Consider the following 13,468-nt stretch of genomic DNA (forward strand, 5'->3'; position numbering starts at 1 on the left):
CATATGCATGTCAGAAGTGGGATTCAATCCCACGCCTCTTTTCAGAGACCAGAATGCTCCATCATTTGGAAGACAGTGTATCTTGAGTCTGGCGCCTTAGACCGCTCGGCCATTCTGATAACAGTGCAGTGCATGATGTCTTGTCTCATTACCTTTAGCTTTCCGAAGGCTGTTTAGCTAATCAACACAGGGTATAAAGTAATGATTTAACGTTAACCTGCAGCACTAGGGCAAAACCATTCAGTCGATTGAACGCTTCATCAGTCATATGCATGTCAGAAGTGGGATTTGAACCCACGCCTGTTTTCAGAGACCAGAATGCTCCATCAGTTGGAAGACAGTGTATCTTGAGTCTGGCGCCTTAGACCGCTCGGCCATTCTGACAACAGTGCACCGCATGATGTCTTGTCTCATTACCTTTAACTTTCCGAAGGCTGGTTAGCTAATTAATACAGGGTATAAAGTACTGATTTAACTTTAATGTGCAGTACTAGGGCAAAATTCATTCAGTTGGTCAAATGCTTCATTAGTCATATGCATGTCAGAAGTGGGATTCGAACCCACGCCTCTTTTCAGAGACCAGAATGCTCCATCAGTTGGAAGATGGTGCACCTTAAGTCTGGCGCCTTAGACCGCTCGGCCATTCTGACAACAATGCACCATATGATGTCTTGTCTCATTACCTTTAGCTTTCCGAAGGCTGTGTAGCTAATTAACAAAGGGTATAAAGAACTGATTTAACTTCAATATGCAGCAGTAGGGTAAAATTCATTCACTTGGTCGAATGCTTCATTAGTCATATGCATGTCAGAAGTGGGATTCGAACCCACGCCTCCCTTCAGAGACCAGAAAGCTCCGTCAGTTGGAAGACGATGTAGCTTGAGTCTGGCGCCTTAGACCGCTCGGCCATTCTGACAACAACGCACCATATGATGTCTTGTCTCATTACCTTTAGCTTTCCCAAAGCTGTTTCCCTAATTAACACAGGGTATAAAGTAATGATTTAAGTTTAACCTGCAGCACTAGGGCAAAACCATTCAGTCGATTGAACGCTTCATCAGTCATATGCATGTCAGAAGTGGGATTCGAACCCACGCCTCTTTTCAGAGACCAGAATGCTCCATCAGTTGGAAGACAGTGTATCTTGAGTCTGGCGCCTTAGACCGCTCGGCCATTCTGACAACAATGCACCATATGATGTCTTGTCTCATTACCTTTAGCTTTCCGAAGGCTGTTTAGCTAATTAACACAGGGTATAAAGAACTGATTTAACTTCAATATGCAGCAGTAGGGTAAAATTCATTCAGTTGGTCGAATGCTTCATCAGTCATATGCATGTCAGAAGTGGGATTCCAACCCACGCCTCCCTTCAGAGACCAGAAAGCTCCATCAGTTGGAAGACGGTGTACCTTGAGTCTGGCGCCTTAGACCGCTCGGCCATTCTGACAACAATGCACCATATGATGTCTTGTCTCATTACCTTTAGCTTTCCCAAAGCTGTTTCCCTAATTAACACAGGGTATAAAGTAATGATTTAAGTTTAACCTGCAGCACTAGGGCAAAACCATTCAGTCGATTGAACGCTTCATCAGTCATATGCATGTCAGAAGTGGGATTCAAACCCACGCCTCTTTTCAGAAACCAGAATGCTCCATCAGTTGGAAGACAGTGTATCTTGAGTCTGGCGCCTTAGACCGCTCGGCCATTCTGACAACAATGCACCATATGATGTCTTGTCTCATTACCTTTAGCTTTCCCAAAGCTGTTTCCCTAATTAACACAGGATATAAAGTAATGATTTAAGTTTAACCTGCAGCACTAGGGCAAAACCATTCAGTCGATTGAACGCTTCATCAGTCATATGCATGTCAGAAGTGGGATTCAATCCCACGCCTCTTTTCAGAGACCAGAATGCTCCATCAGTTGGAAGACAGTGTATCTTGAGTCTGGCGCCTTAGACCGCTCGGCCATTCTGATAACAGTGCACTGCATGATGTCTTGTCTCATTACCTTTAGCTTTCCGAAGGCTGTTTAGCTAATCAACACAGGGTATAAAGTACTGATTTAACTTTAATGTGCAGCAGTAGGGCAAAATTCATTTAGTTGGTCAAATGCTTCATTAGTCATTTGCATGTCAGAAGTGGGATTCGAACCCACGCCTCCCTTCAGAGACCAGAAAGCTCCATCAGTTGGAAGACAGTGTATTTTGAGTCTGGCGCCTTAGACCGCTCGGCCATTCTGACAACAATGCACCATATGATGTCTTGTCTCATTACCTTTAGCTTTCCCAAAGCTGTTTCCCTAATTAACACGGGGTATAAAGTAATGATTTAAGGTTAACCTGAAGCACTAGGGCAAAACCATTCAGTCGATTGAACGCTTCATCAGTCATATGCATGTCAGAAGTGGGATTCGAACCCACGCCTCTTTTCAGAGACCAGAATGCTCCATCAGTTGGAAGACAGTGTATCTTGAGTCTGGCGCCTTAGACCGCTCGGCCATTCTGACAAAAGTACACCGCATGATGTCTTGTCTCATTACCTTTAGCTTTCCGAAGGCTGTTTAGCTAATTAACACAGGGTATAAAGTACTGATTTAACTTTAATGTGCAGCACTAGGGCAAAACCATTCAGTCGATTGAACGCTTCATCAGTCATATGCATGTCAGAAGTGGGATTCGAACCCACGCCTCTTTTCAGAGACCAGAATGCTCCATCAGTTGGAAGACAGTGTATCTTGAGTCTGGCGCCTTAGACCGCTCGGCCATTCTGACAACAATGCACCATATGATGTCTTGTCTCATTACCTTTAGCTTTCCGAAGGCTGTTTAGCTAATTAACACAGGGTATAAAGAACTGATTTAACTTCAATATGCAGCAGTAGGGTAAAATTCATTCAGTTGGTCGAATGCTTCATTAGTCATATGCATGTCAGAAGTGGGATTCGAACCCACGCCTCCCTTCAGAGCCCAGAAAGCTCCATCAGTTGGAAGACGGTGTACCTTGAGTCTGGCGCCTTGGACCGCTCGGCCATTCTGACAACAATGCACCATATGATGTCTTGTCTCATTACCTTTAGCTTTCCCAAAGCTGTTTCCCTAATTAACACAGGGTATAAAGTAATGATTTAACTTTAACCTGCAGCACTAGGGCAAAACCATTCAGTCGATTGAACGCTTCATCAGTCATATGCATGTCAGAAGTGGGATTCGAACCCACGCCTCTTTTCAGAGACCAGAATGCTCCATCAGTTGGAAGACAGTGTATCTTGAGTCTGGCGCCTTAGACCGCTCGGCCATTCTGACAACAGTGCACCGCATGATGTCTTGTCTCATTACCTTTAGCTTTCCGAAGGCTGGTTAGCTAATTAATACAGGGTATAAAGTACTGATTTAACTTTAATGTGCAGCACTAGGGCAAAATTCATTCAGTTGGTCAAATGCTTCATTAGTCATATGCATGTCAGAAGTGGGATTCGAACCCACGCCTCTTTTCAGAGACCAGAATGCTCCATCAGTTGGAAGATAGTGTACCTTAAGTCTGGCGCCTTAGACCGCTCGGCCATTCTGACAACAATGCACCATATGATGTCTTGTCTCATTACCTTTAGCTTTCCGAAGGCTGTGTAGCTAATTAACACAGGGTATAAAGAACTGATTTAACTTCAATATGCAGCAGTAGGGTAAAATTCATTCACTTGGTCGAATGCTTCATTAGTCATATGCATGTCAGAAGTGGGATTCGAACCCACGCCTCCCTTCAGAGACCAGAAAGCTCCGTCAGTTGGAAGACGATGTAGCTTGAGTCTGGCGCCTTAGACCGCTCGGCCATTCTGACAACAATGCACCATATGATGTCTTGTCTCATTACCTTTAGCTTTCCCAAAGCTGTTTCCCTAATTAACACAGGTTATAAAGTAATGATTTAAGGTTAACCTGCAGCACTAGGGCAAAACCATTCAGTCGATTGAACGCTTCATCAGTCATATGCATGTCAGAAGTGGGATTCGAACCCACGCGTCTTTTCAGAGACCAGAATGCTCCATCAGTTGGAAGACAGTGCATCTTGAGTCTGGCGCCTTAGACCGCTCGGCCATTCTGACAAAAGTACACCGCATGATGTCTTGTCTCATTACCTTTAGCTTTCCGAAGGCTGTTTAGCTAATTAACACAGGGTATAAAGTACTGATTTAACTTTAATGTGTAGCACTAGGGCAAAACCATTCAGTCGATTGAACGCTTCATCAGTCATATGCATGTCAGAAGTGGGATTCGAACCCACGCCTCTTTTCAGAGACCAGAATGCTCCATCAGTTGGAAGACAGTGTATCTTGAGTCTGGCGCCTTAGACCGCTCGGCCATTCTGACAACAATGCACCATATGATGTCTTGTCTCATTACCTTTAGCTTTCCGAAGGCTGTTTAGCTAATTAACACAGGGTATAAAGAACTGATTTAACTTCAATATGCAGCAGTAGGGTAAAATTCATTCAGTTGGTCGAATGCTTCATTAGTCATATGCATGTCAGAAGTGGGATTCGAACCCACGCCTCCCTTCAGAGCCCAGAAAGCTCCATCAGTTGGAAGACGGTGTACCTTGAGTCTGGCGCCTTGGACCGCTCGGCCATTCTGACAACAATGCACCATATGATGTCTTGTCTCATTACCTTTAGCTTTCCCAAAGCTGTTTCCCTAATTAACACAGGGTATAAAGTAATGATTTAACTTTAACCTGCAGCACTAGGGCAAAACCATTCAGTCGATTGAACGCTTCATCAGTCATATGCATGTCAGAAGTGGGATTCGAACCCACGCCTCTTTTCAGAGACCAGAATGCTCCATCAGTTGGAAGATGGTGTACCTTAAGTCTGGCGCCTTAGACCGCTCGGCCATTCTGACAACAGTGCACCGCATGATGTCTTGTCTCATTACCTTTAGCTTTCCGAAGGCTGGTTAGCTAATTAATACAGGGTATAAAGTACTGATTTAACTTTAATGTGCAGCACTAGGGCAAAATTCATTCAGTTGGTCAAATGCTTCATTAGTCATATGCATGTCAGAAGTGGGATTCGAACCCACGCCTCTTTTCAGAGACCAGAATGCTCCATCAGTTGGAAGATGGTGTACCTTAAGTCTGGCGCCTTAGACCGCTCGGCCATTCTGACAACAATGCACCATATGATGTCTTGTCTCATTACCTTTAGCTTTCCGAAGGCTGTGTAGCTAATTAACACAGGGTATAAAGAACTGATTTAACTTCAATATGCAGCAGTAGGGTAAAATTCATTCACTTGGTCGAATGCTTCATTAGTCATATGCATGTCAGAAGTGGGATTCGAACCCACGCCTCCCTTCAGAGACCAGAAAGCTCCGTCAGTTGGAAGACGATGTAGCTTGAGTCTGGCGCCTTAGACCGCTCGGCCATTCTGACAACAATGCACCATATGATGTCTTGTCTCATTACCTTTAGCTTTCCCAAAGCTGTTTCCCTAATTAACACAGGGTATAAAGTAATGATTTAAGTTTAACCTGCAGCACTAGGGCAAAACCATTCAGTCGATTGAACGCTTCATCAGTCATATGCATGTCAGAAGTGGGATTCGAACCCACGCCTCTTTTCAGAGACCAGAATGCTCCATCAGTTGGAAGACAGTGTATCTTGAGTCTGGCGCCTTAGACCGCTCGGCCATTCTGACAACAATGCACCATATGATGTCTTGTCTCATTACCTTTAGCTTTCCGAAGGCTGTTTAGCTAATTAACACAGGGTATAAAGAACTGATTTAACTTCAATATGCAGCAGTAGGGTAAAATTCATTCAGTTGGTCGAATGCTTCATTAGTCATATGCATGTCAGAAGTGGGATTCCAACCCACGCCTCCCTTCAGAGACCAGAAAGCTCCATCAGTTGGAAGACGGTGTACCTTGAGTCTGGCGCCTTAGACCGCTCGGCCATTCTGACAACAATGCACCATATGATGTCTTGTCTCATTACCTTTAGCTTTCCCAAAGCTGTTTCCCTAATTAACACAGGGTATAAAGTAATGATTTAAGTTTAACCTGCAGCACTAGGGCAAAACCATTCAGTCGATTGAACGCTTCATCAGTCATATGCATGTCGGAAGTGGGATTCGAACCCACGCCTCTTTTCAGAGACCAGAATGCTCCATCAGTTGGAAGACAGTGTATCTTGAGTCTGGCGCCTTAGACCGCTCGGCCATTCTGACAACAATGCACCATATGATGTCTTGTCTCATTACCTTTAGCTTTCCGAAGGCTGTTTAGCTAATTAACACAGGGTATAAAGAACTGATTTAACTTCAATATGCAGCAGTAGGGTAAAATTCATTCAGTTGGTCGAATGCTTCATTAGTCATATGCATGTCAGAAGTGGGATTCCAACCCACGCCTCCCTTCAGAGACCAGAAAGCTCCATCAGTTGGAAGATGGTGTACCTTGAGTCTGGCGCCTTAGACCGCTCGGCCATTCTGACAACAACGCACCATATGATGTCTTGTCTCATTACCTTTAGCTTTCCCAAAGCTGTTTCCCTAATTAACACAGGGTATAAAGTAATGATTTAAGTTTAACCTGCAGCACTAGGGCAAAACCATTCAGTCGATTGAACGCTTCATCAGTCATATGCATGTCAGAAGTGGGATTCGAACCCACGCCTCTTTTCAGAGACCAGAATGCTCCATCAGTTGGAAGACAGTGTATCTTGAGTCTGGCGCCTTAGACCGCTCGGCCATTCTGACAACAGTGCACCGCATGATGTCTTGTCTCATTACCTTTAGCTTTCCGAAGGCTGGTTAGCTAATTAACACAGGGTATAAAGTACTGATTTAACTTTAATGTGCAGCACTAGGGCAAAATTCATTCAGTCGGTCAAATGCTTCATTAGTCATATGCATGTCAGAAGTGGGATTCGAACCCACGCCTCTTTTCAGAGACCAGAATGCTCCATCAGTTGGAAGATGGTGTACCTTAAGTCTGGCGCCTTAGACCGCTCGGCCATTCTGACAACTATGCACCATTTGATGTCTTGTCTCATTACCTTTAGCTTTCCGAAGGCTGTGTAGATAATTAACACAGGGTATAAAGTAATGATTTAAGTTTAAACTGCAGCACTAGGGCAAAACCATTCAGTCGATTGAACGCTTCATCAGTCATATGCATGTCAGAAGTGGGATTCGAACCCACGCCTCTTTTCAGAGACCAGAATGCTCCATCAGTTGGAAGACAGTGTATCTTGAGTCTGGCGCCTTAGACCGCTCGGCCATTCTGACAACAATCCACCATATGATGTCTTGACTCATTACCTTTAGCTTTCCCAAAGCTGTTTCCCTAATTAACAGAGGGTATAAAGTAATGATTTAACTTTAATGTGCAGCACTAGGGCAAAACCATTCAGTCGATTGAACGCTTCATCAGTCATATACATGTCAGAAGTGGGATTCGAACCCACGCCTCTTTTCAGAGACCAGAAAGCTCCGTCAGTTGGAAGACGATGTAGCTTGAGTCTGGCGCCTTAGACCGCTCGGCCATTCTGACAACAATGCACCATATGATGTCTTGTCTCATTACCTTTAGCTTTCCCAAAGCTGTTTCCCTAATTAACACAGGGTATAAAGTAATGATTTAAGTTTAACCTGCAGCACTAGGGCAAAACCATTCAGTCGATTGAACGCTTCATCAGTCATATGCATGTCGGAAGTGGGATTCGAACCCACGCCTCTTTTCAGAGACCAGAATGCTCCATCAGTTGGAAGACAGTGTATCTTGAGTCTGGCGCCTTAGACCGCTCGGCCATTCTGACAACAATGCACCCTATGATGTCTTGTCTCATTACCTTTAGCTTTCCGAAGGCTGTTTAGCTAATTAACACAGGGTATAAAGAACTGATTTAACTTCAATATGCAGCAGTAGGGTAAAATTCATTCAGTTGGTCGAATGCTTCATTAGTCATATGCATGTCAGAAGTGGGATTCCAACCCACGCCTCCCTTCAGAGACCAGAAAGCTCCATCAGTTGGAAGACGGTGTACCTTGAGTCTGGCGCCTTAGACCGCTCGGCCATTCTGACAACAACGCACCATATGATGTCTTGTCTCATTACCTTTTGCTTTCCCAAAGCTGTTTCCCTAATTAACACAGGGTATAAAGTAATGATTTAAGTTTAACCTGCAGCACTAGGGCAAAACCATTCAGTCGATTGAACGCTTCATCAGTCATATGCATGTCAGAAGTGGGATTCGAACCCACGCCTCTTTTCAGAAACCAGAATGCTCCATCAGTTGGAAGACAGTGTATCTTGAGTCTGGCGCCTTAGACCGCTCGGCCATTCTGACAACAATGCACCATATGATGTCTTGTCTCATTACCTTTAGCTTTCCCAAAGCTGTTTCCCTAATTAACACAGGGTATAAAGTAATGATTTAACTTTAATGTGCAGCCCTAGGGCAAAACCATTCAGTCGATTGAACGCTTCATCAGTCATATGCATGTCAGAAGTGGGATTCAAACCCACGCCTCTTTTCAGAGACCAGAATGCTCCATCAGTTGGAAGACAGTGTATCTTGAGTCTGGCGCCTTAGACCGCTCGGCCATTCTGATAACAGTGCACTGCATGATGTCTTGTCTCATTACCTTTAGCTTTCCGAAGGCTGTTTAGCTAATAAACACAGGGTATAAAGTAATGATTTAACGTTAACCTGCAGCACTAGGGCAAAACCATTCAGTCGATTGAACGCTTCATCAGTCATATGCATGTCAGAAGTGGGATTCGAACCCACGCCTCTTTTCAGAGACCAGAATGCTCCATCAGTTGGAAGACAGTGTATCTTGAGTCTGGCGCCTTAGACCGCTCGGCCATTCTGACAACAGTGCACTGCATGATGTCTTGTCTCATTACCTTTAACTTTCCGAAGGCTGGTTAGCTAATTAATACAGGGTATAAAGTACTGATTTAACTTTAATGTGCAGTACTAGGGCAAAATTCATTCAGTTGGTCAAATGCTTCATTAGTCATATGCATGTCAGAAGTGGGATTCGAACCCACGCCTCTTTTCAGAGACCAGAATGCTCCATCAGTTGGAAGATGGTGTACCTTAAGTCTGGCGCCTTAGACCGCTCGGCCATTCTGACAACAATGCACCATATGATGTCTTGTCTCATTACCTTTAGCTTTCCGAAGGCTGTGTAGCTAATTAACACAGGGTATAAAGAACTGATTTAACTTCAATATGCAGCAGTAGGGTAAAATTCATTCAGTTGGTCGAATGCTTCATTAGTCATATGCATGTCAGAAGTGGGATTCGAACCCACGCCTCCCTTCAGAGACCAGAAAGCTCCGTCAGTTGGAAGACGATGTAGCTTGAGTCTGGCGCCTTAGACCGCTCGGCCATTTTGACAACAATGCACCATATGATGTCTTGTCTCATTACCTTTAGCTTTCCCAAAGCTGTTTCCCTAATTAACACAGGGTATAAAGTAATGATTTAAGTTTAACCTGCAGCACTAGGGCAAAACCATTCAGTCGATTGAACGCTTCATCAGTCATATGCATGTCAGAAGTGGGATTCGAACCCACGCCTCTTTTCAGAGACCAGAATGCTCCATCAGTTGGAAGACAGTGTATCTTGAGTCTGGCGCCTTAGACCGCTCGGCCATTCTGACAAAAGTACACCGCATGATGTCTTGTCTCATTACCTTTAGCTTTCCGAAGGCTGTTTAGCTAATTAACACAGGGTATAAAGTACTGATTTAACTTTAATGTGCAGCAGTAGGGCAAAATTCATTTAGTTGGTCAAATGCTTCATTAGTCATTTGCATGTCAGAAGTGGGATTCGAACCCACGCCTCCCTTCAGAGACCAGAAAGCTCCATCAGTTGGAAGACAGTGTATTTTGAGTCTGGCGCCTTAGACCGCTCGGCCATTCTGACAACAATGCACCATATGATGTCTTGTCTCATTACCTTTAGCTTTCCCAAAGCTGTTTCCCTAATTAACACAGGGTATAAAGTAATGATTTAAGGTTAACCTGCAGCACTAGGGCAAAACCATTCAGTCGATTGAACGCTTCATCAGTCATATGCATGTCAGAAGTGGGATTCGAACCCACGCCTCTTTTCAGAGACCAGAATGCTCCATCAGTTGGAAGACAGTGTATCTTGAGTCTGGCGCCTTAGACCGCTCGGCCATTCTGACAAAAGTACACCGCATGATGTCTTGTCTCATTACCTTTAGCTTTCCGAAGGCTGTTTAGCTAATTAACACAGGGTATAAAGTACTGATTTAACTTTAATGTGCAGCACTAGGGCAAAACCATTCAGTCGATTGAACGCTTCATCAGTCATATGCATGTCAGAAGTGGGATTCGAACCCACGCCTCTTTTCAGAGACCAGAATGCTCCATCAGTTGGAAGACAGTGTATCTTGAGTCTGGCGCCTTAGACCGCTCGGCCATTCTGACAACAATGCACCATATGATGTCTTGTCTCATTACCTTTAGCTTTCCGAAGGCTGTTTAGCTAATTAACACAGGGTATAAAGAACTGATTTAACTTCAATATGCAGCAGTAGGGTAAAATTCATTCAGTTGGTCGAATGCTTCATTAGTCATATGCATGTCAGAAGTGGGATTCGAACCCACGCCTCCCTTCAGAGCCCAGAAAGCTCCATCAGTTGGAAGACGGTGTACCTTGAGTCTGGCGCCTTGGACCGCTCGGCCATTCTGACAACAATGCACCATATGATGTCTTGTCTCATTACCTTTAGCTTTCCCAAAGCTGTTTCCCTAATTAACACAGGGTATAAAGTAATGATTTAACTTTAACCTGCAGCACTAGGGCAAAACCATTCAGTCGATTGAACGCTTCATCAGTCATATGCATGTCAGAAGTGGGATTCGAACCCACGCCTCTTTTCAGAGACCAGAATGCTCCATCAGTTGGAAGACAGTGTATCTTGAGTCTGGCGCCTTAGACCGCTCGGCCATTCTGACAACAGTGCACCGCATGATGTCTTGTCTCATTACCTTTAGCTTTCCGAAGGCTGGTTAGCTAATTAATACAGGGTATAAAGTACTGATTTAACTTTAATGTGCAGCACTAGGGCAAAATTCATTCAGTTGGTCAAATGCTTCATTAGTCATATGCATGTCAGAAGTGGGATTCGAACCCACGCCTCTTTTCAGAGACCAGAATGCTCCATCAGTTGGAAGATGGTGTACCTTAAGTCTGGCGCCTTAGACCGCTCGGCCATTCTGACAACAATGCACCATATGATGTCTTGTCTCATTACCTTTAGCTTTCCGAAGGCTGTGTAGCTAATTAACACAGGGTATAAAGAACTGATTTAACTTCAATATGCAGCAGTAGGGTAAAATTCATTCACTTGGTCGAATGCGTCATTAGTCATATGCATGTCAGAAGTGGGATTCGAACCCACGCCTCCCTTCAGAGACCAGAAAGCTCCGTCAGTTGGAAGACGATGTAGCTTGAGTCTGGCGCCTTAGACCGCTCGGCCATTCTGACAACAATGCACCATATGATGTCTTGTCTCATTACCTTTAGCTTTCCCAAAGCTGTTTCCCTAATTAACACAGGGTATAAAGTAATGATTTAAGTTTAACCTGCAGCACTAGGGCAAAACCATTCAGTCGATTGAACGCTTCATCAGTCATATGCATGTCAGAAGTGGGATTCGAACCCACGCCTCTTTTCAGAGACCAGAATGCTCCATCAGTTGGAAGACAGTGTATCTTGAGTCTGGCGCCTTAGACCGCTCGGCCATTCTGACAACAATGCACCATATGATGTCTTGTCTCATTACCTTTAGCTTTCCGAAGGCTGTTTAGCTAATTAACACAGGGTATAAAGAACTGATTTAACTTCAATATGCAGCAGTAGGGTAAAATTCATTCAGTTGGTCGAATGCTTCATTAGTCATATGCATGTCAGAAGTGGGATTCCAACCCACGCCTCCGTTCAGAGACCAGAAAGCTCCATCAGTTGGAAGACGGTGTACCTTGAGTCTGGCGCCTTAGACCGCTCGGCCATTCTGACAACAATGCACCATATGATGTCTTGTCTCATTACCTTTAGCTTTCCCAAAGCTGTTTCCCTAATTAACACAGGGTATAAAGTAATGATTTAAGTTTAACCTGCAGCACTAGGGCAAAACCATTCAGTCGATTGAACGCTTCATCAGTCATATGCATGTCAGAAGTGGGATTCAAACCCACGCCTCTTTTCAGAAACCAGAATGCTCCATCAGTTGGAAGACAGTGTATCTTGAGCCTGGCGCCTTAGACCGCTCGGCCATTCTGACAACAATGCACCATATGATGTCTTGTCTCATTACCTTTAGCTTTCCCAAAGCTGTTTCCCTAATTAACACAGGGTATAAAGTAATGATTTAACTTTAATGTGCAGCCCTAGGGCAAAACCATTCAGTCGATTGAACGCTTCATCAGTCATATGCATGTCAGAAGTGGGATTCAAACCCACGCCTCTTTTCAGAGACCAGAATGCTCCATCAGTTGGAAGACAGTGTATCTTGAGTCTGGCGCCTTAGACCGCTCGGCCATTCTGATAACAGTGCACTGCATGATGTCTTGTCTCATTACCTTTAGCTTTCCGAAGGCTGTTTAGCTAATCAACACAGGGTATAAAGTAATGATTTAACGTTAACCTGCAGCACTAGGGCAAAACCATTCAGTCGATTGAACGCTTCATCAGTCATATGCATGTCAGAAGTGGGATTCGAACCCACGCCTCTTTTCAGAGACCAGAATGCTCCATCAGTTGGAAGACAGTGTATCTTGAGTCTGGCGCCTTAGACCGCTCGGCCATTCTGACAACAGTGCACCGCATGATGTCTTGTCTCATTACCTTTAGTTTTCCGAAGGCTGTTTAGCTAAATAACACAGGGTATAAAGTACTGATTTAACTTTAATGTGCAGGACTAGGGCAAAATTCATTCAGTTGGTCAAATGCTTGATTAGTCATATGCCTGTCAGAAGTGGGATTCGAACCCACGCCTCTTTTCAGAGACCAGAATGCTCCATCAGTTGGAAGATGGTGCACCTTAAGTCTGGCGCCTTATACCGCTCGGCCATTCTGACAGCAAAGCACCATATGATGTCTTGTCTCATTACCTTTAGCTTTCCGAAGGCTGTTTAGCTAATTAACACAGGGTATAAAGAACTGATTTAACTTCAATATGCAGCAGTAGGGTAAAATTCATTCAGTTGGTCGAATGCTTCATTAGTCATATGTATGTCAGAAGTGGGATTCGAACCCACGCCTCCCTTCAGAGACCAGAAAGCTCCATCAGTTGGAAGACGGTGTACCTTGTGTCTGGCGCCTTAGACCGCTCGGCCATTCTGACAACAATGCACCATATGATGTCTTGTCTCATTACCTTTAGCTTTCCCAAAGCTGTTTCCCTAATTAACACAGGGTAT

General features: G+C 44.3%; 48 non-coding genes across 48 annotated transcripts; all 48 read right to left on the minus strand.

Moving 5' to 3' along the window:
* Positions 1-273: 273 nt before the first annotated feature.
* On the minus strand, positions 274-384 carry trnal-caa (transfer RNA leucine (anticodon CAA)). The gene is made up of 2 exons: positions 347-384; positions 274-319 (listed from the first exon to the last, which is right to left on the minus strand). It is a non-coding gene; the product is annotated as a tRNA-Leu (tRNA).
* A 155-nt stretch (positions 385-539) lies between these two features.
* On the minus strand, positions 540-650 carry trnal-uaa (transfer RNA leucine (anticodon UAA)). Its single transcript has 2 exons — positions 613-650; positions 540-585 (listed from the first exon to the last, which is right to left on the minus strand). It is a non-coding gene; the product is annotated as a tRNA-Leu (tRNA).
* A 155-nt stretch (positions 651-805) lies between these two features.
* Positions 806-916, minus strand: trnal-caa (transfer RNA leucine (anticodon CAA)). Its single transcript has 2 exons — positions 879-916; positions 806-851 (listed from the first exon to the last, which is right to left on the minus strand). It is a non-coding gene; the product is annotated as a tRNA-Leu (tRNA).
* A 154-nt stretch (positions 917-1,070) lies between these two features.
* Positions 1,071-1,181, minus strand: trnal-caa (transfer RNA leucine (anticodon CAA)). The gene is made up of 2 exons: positions 1,144-1,181; positions 1,071-1,116 (listed from the first exon to the last, which is right to left on the minus strand). It is a non-coding gene; the product is annotated as a tRNA-Leu (tRNA).
* Positions 1,182-1,336: 155 nt separating this feature from the next.
* On the minus strand, positions 1,337-1,447 carry trnal-caa (transfer RNA leucine (anticodon CAA)). Its single transcript has 2 exons — positions 1,410-1,447; positions 1,337-1,382 (listed from the first exon to the last, which is right to left on the minus strand). It is a non-coding gene; the product is annotated as a tRNA-Leu (tRNA).
* A 154-nt stretch (positions 1,448-1,601) lies between these two features.
* On the minus strand, positions 1,602-1,712 carry trnal-caa (transfer RNA leucine (anticodon CAA)). The gene is made up of 2 exons: positions 1,675-1,712; positions 1,602-1,647 (listed from the first exon to the last, which is right to left on the minus strand). It is a non-coding gene; the product is annotated as a tRNA-Leu (tRNA).
* Positions 1,713-2,132: 420 nt separating this feature from the next.
* On the minus strand, positions 2,133-2,243 carry trnal-caa (transfer RNA leucine (anticodon CAA)). Its single transcript has 2 exons — positions 2,206-2,243; positions 2,133-2,178 (listed from the first exon to the last, which is right to left on the minus strand). It is a non-coding gene; the product is annotated as a tRNA-Leu (tRNA).
* A 154-nt stretch (positions 2,244-2,397) lies between these two features.
* Positions 2,398-2,508, minus strand: trnal-caa (transfer RNA leucine (anticodon CAA)). Its single transcript has 2 exons — positions 2,471-2,508; positions 2,398-2,443 (listed from the first exon to the last, which is right to left on the minus strand). It is a non-coding gene; the product is annotated as a tRNA-Leu (tRNA).
* Positions 2,509-2,662: 154 nt separating this feature from the next.
* On the minus strand, positions 2,663-2,773 carry trnal-caa (transfer RNA leucine (anticodon CAA)). Its single transcript has 2 exons — positions 2,736-2,773; positions 2,663-2,708 (listed from the first exon to the last, which is right to left on the minus strand). It is a non-coding gene; the product is annotated as a tRNA-Leu (tRNA).
* A 155-nt stretch (positions 2,774-2,928) lies between these two features.
* trnal-caa (transfer RNA leucine (anticodon CAA)) lies at positions 2,929-3,039 on the minus strand. The gene is made up of 2 exons: positions 3,002-3,039; positions 2,929-2,974 (listed from the first exon to the last, which is right to left on the minus strand). It is a non-coding gene; the product is annotated as a tRNA-Leu (tRNA).
* A 154-nt stretch (positions 3,040-3,193) lies between these two features.
* Positions 3,194-3,304, minus strand: trnal-caa (transfer RNA leucine (anticodon CAA)). The gene is made up of 2 exons: positions 3,267-3,304; positions 3,194-3,239 (listed from the first exon to the last, which is right to left on the minus strand). It is a non-coding gene; the product is annotated as a tRNA-Leu (tRNA).
* Positions 3,305-3,459: 155 nt separating this feature from the next.
* Positions 3,460-3,570, minus strand: trnal-uaa (transfer RNA leucine (anticodon UAA)). Its single transcript has 2 exons — positions 3,533-3,570; positions 3,460-3,505 (listed from the first exon to the last, which is right to left on the minus strand). It is a non-coding gene; the product is annotated as a tRNA-Leu (tRNA).
* Positions 3,571-3,725: 155 nt separating this feature from the next.
* trnal-caa (transfer RNA leucine (anticodon CAA)) lies at positions 3,726-3,836 on the minus strand. Its single transcript has 2 exons — positions 3,799-3,836; positions 3,726-3,771 (listed from the first exon to the last, which is right to left on the minus strand). It is a non-coding gene; the product is annotated as a tRNA-Leu (tRNA).
* A 154-nt stretch (positions 3,837-3,990) lies between these two features.
* trnal-caa (transfer RNA leucine (anticodon CAA)) lies at positions 3,991-4,101 on the minus strand. The gene is made up of 2 exons: positions 4,064-4,101; positions 3,991-4,036 (listed from the first exon to the last, which is right to left on the minus strand). It is a non-coding gene; the product is annotated as a tRNA-Leu (tRNA).
* Positions 4,102-4,255: 154 nt separating this feature from the next.
* On the minus strand, positions 4,256-4,366 carry trnal-caa (transfer RNA leucine (anticodon CAA)). The gene is made up of 2 exons: positions 4,329-4,366; positions 4,256-4,301 (listed from the first exon to the last, which is right to left on the minus strand). It is a non-coding gene; the product is annotated as a tRNA-Leu (tRNA).
* A 155-nt stretch (positions 4,367-4,521) lies between these two features.
* On the minus strand, positions 4,522-4,632 carry trnal-caa (transfer RNA leucine (anticodon CAA)). The gene is made up of 2 exons: positions 4,595-4,632; positions 4,522-4,567 (listed from the first exon to the last, which is right to left on the minus strand). It is a non-coding gene; the product is annotated as a tRNA-Leu (tRNA).
* Positions 4,633-4,786: 154 nt separating this feature from the next.
* Positions 4,787-4,897, minus strand: trnal-uaa (transfer RNA leucine (anticodon UAA)). The gene is made up of 2 exons: positions 4,860-4,897; positions 4,787-4,832 (listed from the first exon to the last, which is right to left on the minus strand). It is a non-coding gene; the product is annotated as a tRNA-Leu (tRNA).
* Positions 4,898-5,052: 155 nt separating this feature from the next.
* trnal-uaa (transfer RNA leucine (anticodon UAA)) lies at positions 5,053-5,163 on the minus strand. The gene is made up of 2 exons: positions 5,126-5,163; positions 5,053-5,098 (listed from the first exon to the last, which is right to left on the minus strand). It is a non-coding gene; the product is annotated as a tRNA-Leu (tRNA).
* A 155-nt stretch (positions 5,164-5,318) lies between these two features.
* Positions 5,319-5,429, minus strand: trnal-caa (transfer RNA leucine (anticodon CAA)). The gene is made up of 2 exons: positions 5,392-5,429; positions 5,319-5,364 (listed from the first exon to the last, which is right to left on the minus strand). It is a non-coding gene; the product is annotated as a tRNA-Leu (tRNA).
* Positions 5,430-5,583: 154 nt separating this feature from the next.
* trnal-caa (transfer RNA leucine (anticodon CAA)) lies at positions 5,584-5,694 on the minus strand. The gene is made up of 2 exons: positions 5,657-5,694; positions 5,584-5,629 (listed from the first exon to the last, which is right to left on the minus strand). It is a non-coding gene; the product is annotated as a tRNA-Leu (tRNA).
* Positions 5,695-5,849: 155 nt separating this feature from the next.
* On the minus strand, positions 5,850-5,960 carry trnal-caa (transfer RNA leucine (anticodon CAA)). Its single transcript has 2 exons — positions 5,923-5,960; positions 5,850-5,895 (listed from the first exon to the last, which is right to left on the minus strand). It is a non-coding gene; the product is annotated as a tRNA-Leu (tRNA).
* Positions 5,961-6,114: 154 nt separating this feature from the next.
* trnal-caa (transfer RNA leucine (anticodon CAA)) lies at positions 6,115-6,225 on the minus strand. Its single transcript has 2 exons — positions 6,188-6,225; positions 6,115-6,160 (listed from the first exon to the last, which is right to left on the minus strand). It is a non-coding gene; the product is annotated as a tRNA-Leu (tRNA).
* A 155-nt stretch (positions 6,226-6,380) lies between these two features.
* Positions 6,381-6,491, minus strand: trnal-caa (transfer RNA leucine (anticodon CAA)). The gene is made up of 2 exons: positions 6,454-6,491; positions 6,381-6,426 (listed from the first exon to the last, which is right to left on the minus strand). It is a non-coding gene; the product is annotated as a tRNA-Leu (tRNA).
* A 154-nt stretch (positions 6,492-6,645) lies between these two features.
* trnal-caa (transfer RNA leucine (anticodon CAA)) lies at positions 6,646-6,756 on the minus strand. The gene is made up of 2 exons: positions 6,719-6,756; positions 6,646-6,691 (listed from the first exon to the last, which is right to left on the minus strand). It is a non-coding gene; the product is annotated as a tRNA-Leu (tRNA).
* A 155-nt stretch (positions 6,757-6,911) lies between these two features.
* Positions 6,912-7,022, minus strand: trnal-uaa (transfer RNA leucine (anticodon UAA)). The gene is made up of 2 exons: positions 6,985-7,022; positions 6,912-6,957 (listed from the first exon to the last, which is right to left on the minus strand). It is a non-coding gene; the product is annotated as a tRNA-Leu (tRNA).
* Positions 7,023-7,176: 154 nt separating this feature from the next.
* On the minus strand, positions 7,177-7,287 carry trnal-caa (transfer RNA leucine (anticodon CAA)). Its single transcript has 2 exons — positions 7,250-7,287; positions 7,177-7,222 (listed from the first exon to the last, which is right to left on the minus strand). It is a non-coding gene; the product is annotated as a tRNA-Leu (tRNA).
* Positions 7,288-7,441: 154 nt separating this feature from the next.
* trnal-caa (transfer RNA leucine (anticodon CAA)) lies at positions 7,442-7,552 on the minus strand. The gene is made up of 2 exons: positions 7,515-7,552; positions 7,442-7,487 (listed from the first exon to the last, which is right to left on the minus strand). It is a non-coding gene; the product is annotated as a tRNA-Leu (tRNA).
* A 154-nt stretch (positions 7,553-7,706) lies between these two features.
* On the minus strand, positions 7,707-7,817 carry trnal-caa (transfer RNA leucine (anticodon CAA)). The gene is made up of 2 exons: positions 7,780-7,817; positions 7,707-7,752 (listed from the first exon to the last, which is right to left on the minus strand). It is a non-coding gene; the product is annotated as a tRNA-Leu (tRNA).
* A 155-nt stretch (positions 7,818-7,972) lies between these two features.
* Positions 7,973-8,083, minus strand: trnal-caa (transfer RNA leucine (anticodon CAA)). The gene is made up of 2 exons: positions 8,046-8,083; positions 7,973-8,018 (listed from the first exon to the last, which is right to left on the minus strand). It is a non-coding gene; the product is annotated as a tRNA-Leu (tRNA).
* A 154-nt stretch (positions 8,084-8,237) lies between these two features.
* Positions 8,238-8,348, minus strand: trnal-caa (transfer RNA leucine (anticodon CAA)). The gene is made up of 2 exons: positions 8,311-8,348; positions 8,238-8,283 (listed from the first exon to the last, which is right to left on the minus strand). It is a non-coding gene; the product is annotated as a tRNA-Leu (tRNA).
* A 154-nt stretch (positions 8,349-8,502) lies between these two features.
* Positions 8,503-8,613, minus strand: trnal-caa (transfer RNA leucine (anticodon CAA)). Its single transcript has 2 exons — positions 8,576-8,613; positions 8,503-8,548 (listed from the first exon to the last, which is right to left on the minus strand). It is a non-coding gene; the product is annotated as a tRNA-Leu (tRNA).
* A 154-nt stretch (positions 8,614-8,767) lies between these two features.
* On the minus strand, positions 8,768-8,878 carry trnal-caa (transfer RNA leucine (anticodon CAA)). The gene is made up of 2 exons: positions 8,841-8,878; positions 8,768-8,813 (listed from the first exon to the last, which is right to left on the minus strand). It is a non-coding gene; the product is annotated as a tRNA-Leu (tRNA).
* A 155-nt stretch (positions 8,879-9,033) lies between these two features.
* trnal-uaa (transfer RNA leucine (anticodon UAA)) lies at positions 9,034-9,144 on the minus strand. Its single transcript has 2 exons — positions 9,107-9,144; positions 9,034-9,079 (listed from the first exon to the last, which is right to left on the minus strand). It is a non-coding gene; the product is annotated as a tRNA-Leu (tRNA).
* A 155-nt stretch (positions 9,145-9,299) lies between these two features.
* On the minus strand, positions 9,300-9,410 carry trnal-caa (transfer RNA leucine (anticodon CAA)). The gene is made up of 2 exons: positions 9,373-9,410; positions 9,300-9,345 (listed from the first exon to the last, which is right to left on the minus strand). It is a non-coding gene; the product is annotated as a tRNA-Leu (tRNA).
* Positions 9,411-9,564: 154 nt separating this feature from the next.
* Positions 9,565-9,675, minus strand: trnal-caa (transfer RNA leucine (anticodon CAA)). Its single transcript has 2 exons — positions 9,638-9,675; positions 9,565-9,610 (listed from the first exon to the last, which is right to left on the minus strand). It is a non-coding gene; the product is annotated as a tRNA-Leu (tRNA).
* A 155-nt stretch (positions 9,676-9,830) lies between these two features.
* On the minus strand, positions 9,831-9,941 carry trnal-caa (transfer RNA leucine (anticodon CAA)). The gene is made up of 2 exons: positions 9,904-9,941; positions 9,831-9,876 (listed from the first exon to the last, which is right to left on the minus strand). It is a non-coding gene; the product is annotated as a tRNA-Leu (tRNA).
* A 154-nt stretch (positions 9,942-10,095) lies between these two features.
* On the minus strand, positions 10,096-10,206 carry trnal-caa (transfer RNA leucine (anticodon CAA)). Its single transcript has 2 exons — positions 10,169-10,206; positions 10,096-10,141 (listed from the first exon to the last, which is right to left on the minus strand). It is a non-coding gene; the product is annotated as a tRNA-Leu (tRNA).
* A 154-nt stretch (positions 10,207-10,360) lies between these two features.
* trnal-caa (transfer RNA leucine (anticodon CAA)) lies at positions 10,361-10,471 on the minus strand. The gene is made up of 2 exons: positions 10,434-10,471; positions 10,361-10,406 (listed from the first exon to the last, which is right to left on the minus strand). It is a non-coding gene; the product is annotated as a tRNA-Leu (tRNA).
* Positions 10,472-10,626: 155 nt separating this feature from the next.
* trnal-caa (transfer RNA leucine (anticodon CAA)) lies at positions 10,627-10,737 on the minus strand. The gene is made up of 2 exons: positions 10,700-10,737; positions 10,627-10,672 (listed from the first exon to the last, which is right to left on the minus strand). It is a non-coding gene; the product is annotated as a tRNA-Leu (tRNA).
* Positions 10,738-10,891: 154 nt separating this feature from the next.
* Positions 10,892-11,002, minus strand: trnal-caa (transfer RNA leucine (anticodon CAA)). Its single transcript has 2 exons — positions 10,965-11,002; positions 10,892-10,937 (listed from the first exon to the last, which is right to left on the minus strand). It is a non-coding gene; the product is annotated as a tRNA-Leu (tRNA).
* A 155-nt stretch (positions 11,003-11,157) lies between these two features.
* Positions 11,158-11,268, minus strand: trnal-uaa (transfer RNA leucine (anticodon UAA)). Its single transcript has 2 exons — positions 11,231-11,268; positions 11,158-11,203 (listed from the first exon to the last, which is right to left on the minus strand). It is a non-coding gene; the product is annotated as a tRNA-Leu (tRNA).
* Positions 11,269-11,423: 155 nt separating this feature from the next.
* trnal-caa (transfer RNA leucine (anticodon CAA)) lies at positions 11,424-11,534 on the minus strand. The gene is made up of 2 exons: positions 11,497-11,534; positions 11,424-11,469 (listed from the first exon to the last, which is right to left on the minus strand). It is a non-coding gene; the product is annotated as a tRNA-Leu (tRNA).
* Positions 11,535-11,688: 154 nt separating this feature from the next.
* trnal-caa (transfer RNA leucine (anticodon CAA)) lies at positions 11,689-11,799 on the minus strand. The gene is made up of 2 exons: positions 11,762-11,799; positions 11,689-11,734 (listed from the first exon to the last, which is right to left on the minus strand). It is a non-coding gene; the product is annotated as a tRNA-Leu (tRNA).
* A 155-nt stretch (positions 11,800-11,954) lies between these two features.
* trnal-caa (transfer RNA leucine (anticodon CAA)) lies at positions 11,955-12,065 on the minus strand. Its single transcript has 2 exons — positions 12,028-12,065; positions 11,955-12,000 (listed from the first exon to the last, which is right to left on the minus strand). It is a non-coding gene; the product is annotated as a tRNA-Leu (tRNA).
* Positions 12,066-12,484: 419 nt separating this feature from the next.
* trnal-caa (transfer RNA leucine (anticodon CAA)) lies at positions 12,485-12,595 on the minus strand. Its single transcript has 2 exons — positions 12,558-12,595; positions 12,485-12,530 (listed from the first exon to the last, which is right to left on the minus strand). It is a non-coding gene; the product is annotated as a tRNA-Leu (tRNA).
* A 154-nt stretch (positions 12,596-12,749) lies between these two features.
* Positions 12,750-12,860, minus strand: trnal-caa (transfer RNA leucine (anticodon CAA)). Its single transcript has 2 exons — positions 12,823-12,860; positions 12,750-12,795 (listed from the first exon to the last, which is right to left on the minus strand). It is a non-coding gene; the product is annotated as a tRNA-Leu (tRNA).
* A 155-nt stretch (positions 12,861-13,015) lies between these two features.
* trnal-uaa (transfer RNA leucine (anticodon UAA)) lies at positions 13,016-13,126 on the minus strand. The gene is made up of 2 exons: positions 13,089-13,126; positions 13,016-13,061 (listed from the first exon to the last, which is right to left on the minus strand). It is a non-coding gene; the product is annotated as a tRNA-Leu (tRNA).
* Positions 13,127-13,281: 155 nt separating this feature from the next.
* On the minus strand, positions 13,282-13,392 carry trnal-caa (transfer RNA leucine (anticodon CAA)). The gene is made up of 2 exons: positions 13,355-13,392; positions 13,282-13,327 (listed from the first exon to the last, which is right to left on the minus strand). It is a non-coding gene; the product is annotated as a tRNA-Leu (tRNA).
* Between the last annotated feature and the right edge of the window lie 76 nt (positions 13,393-13,468).

The sequence above is a fragment of the Brienomyrus brachyistius genome, chromosome 5 (assembly GCF_023856365.1).
Source record: "Brienomyrus brachyistius isolate T26 chromosome 5, BBRACH_0.4, whole genome shotgun sequence".
NCBI lineage: Eukaryota > Metazoa > Chordata > Actinopteri > Osteoglossiformes > Mormyridae > Brienomyrus > Brienomyrus brachyistius.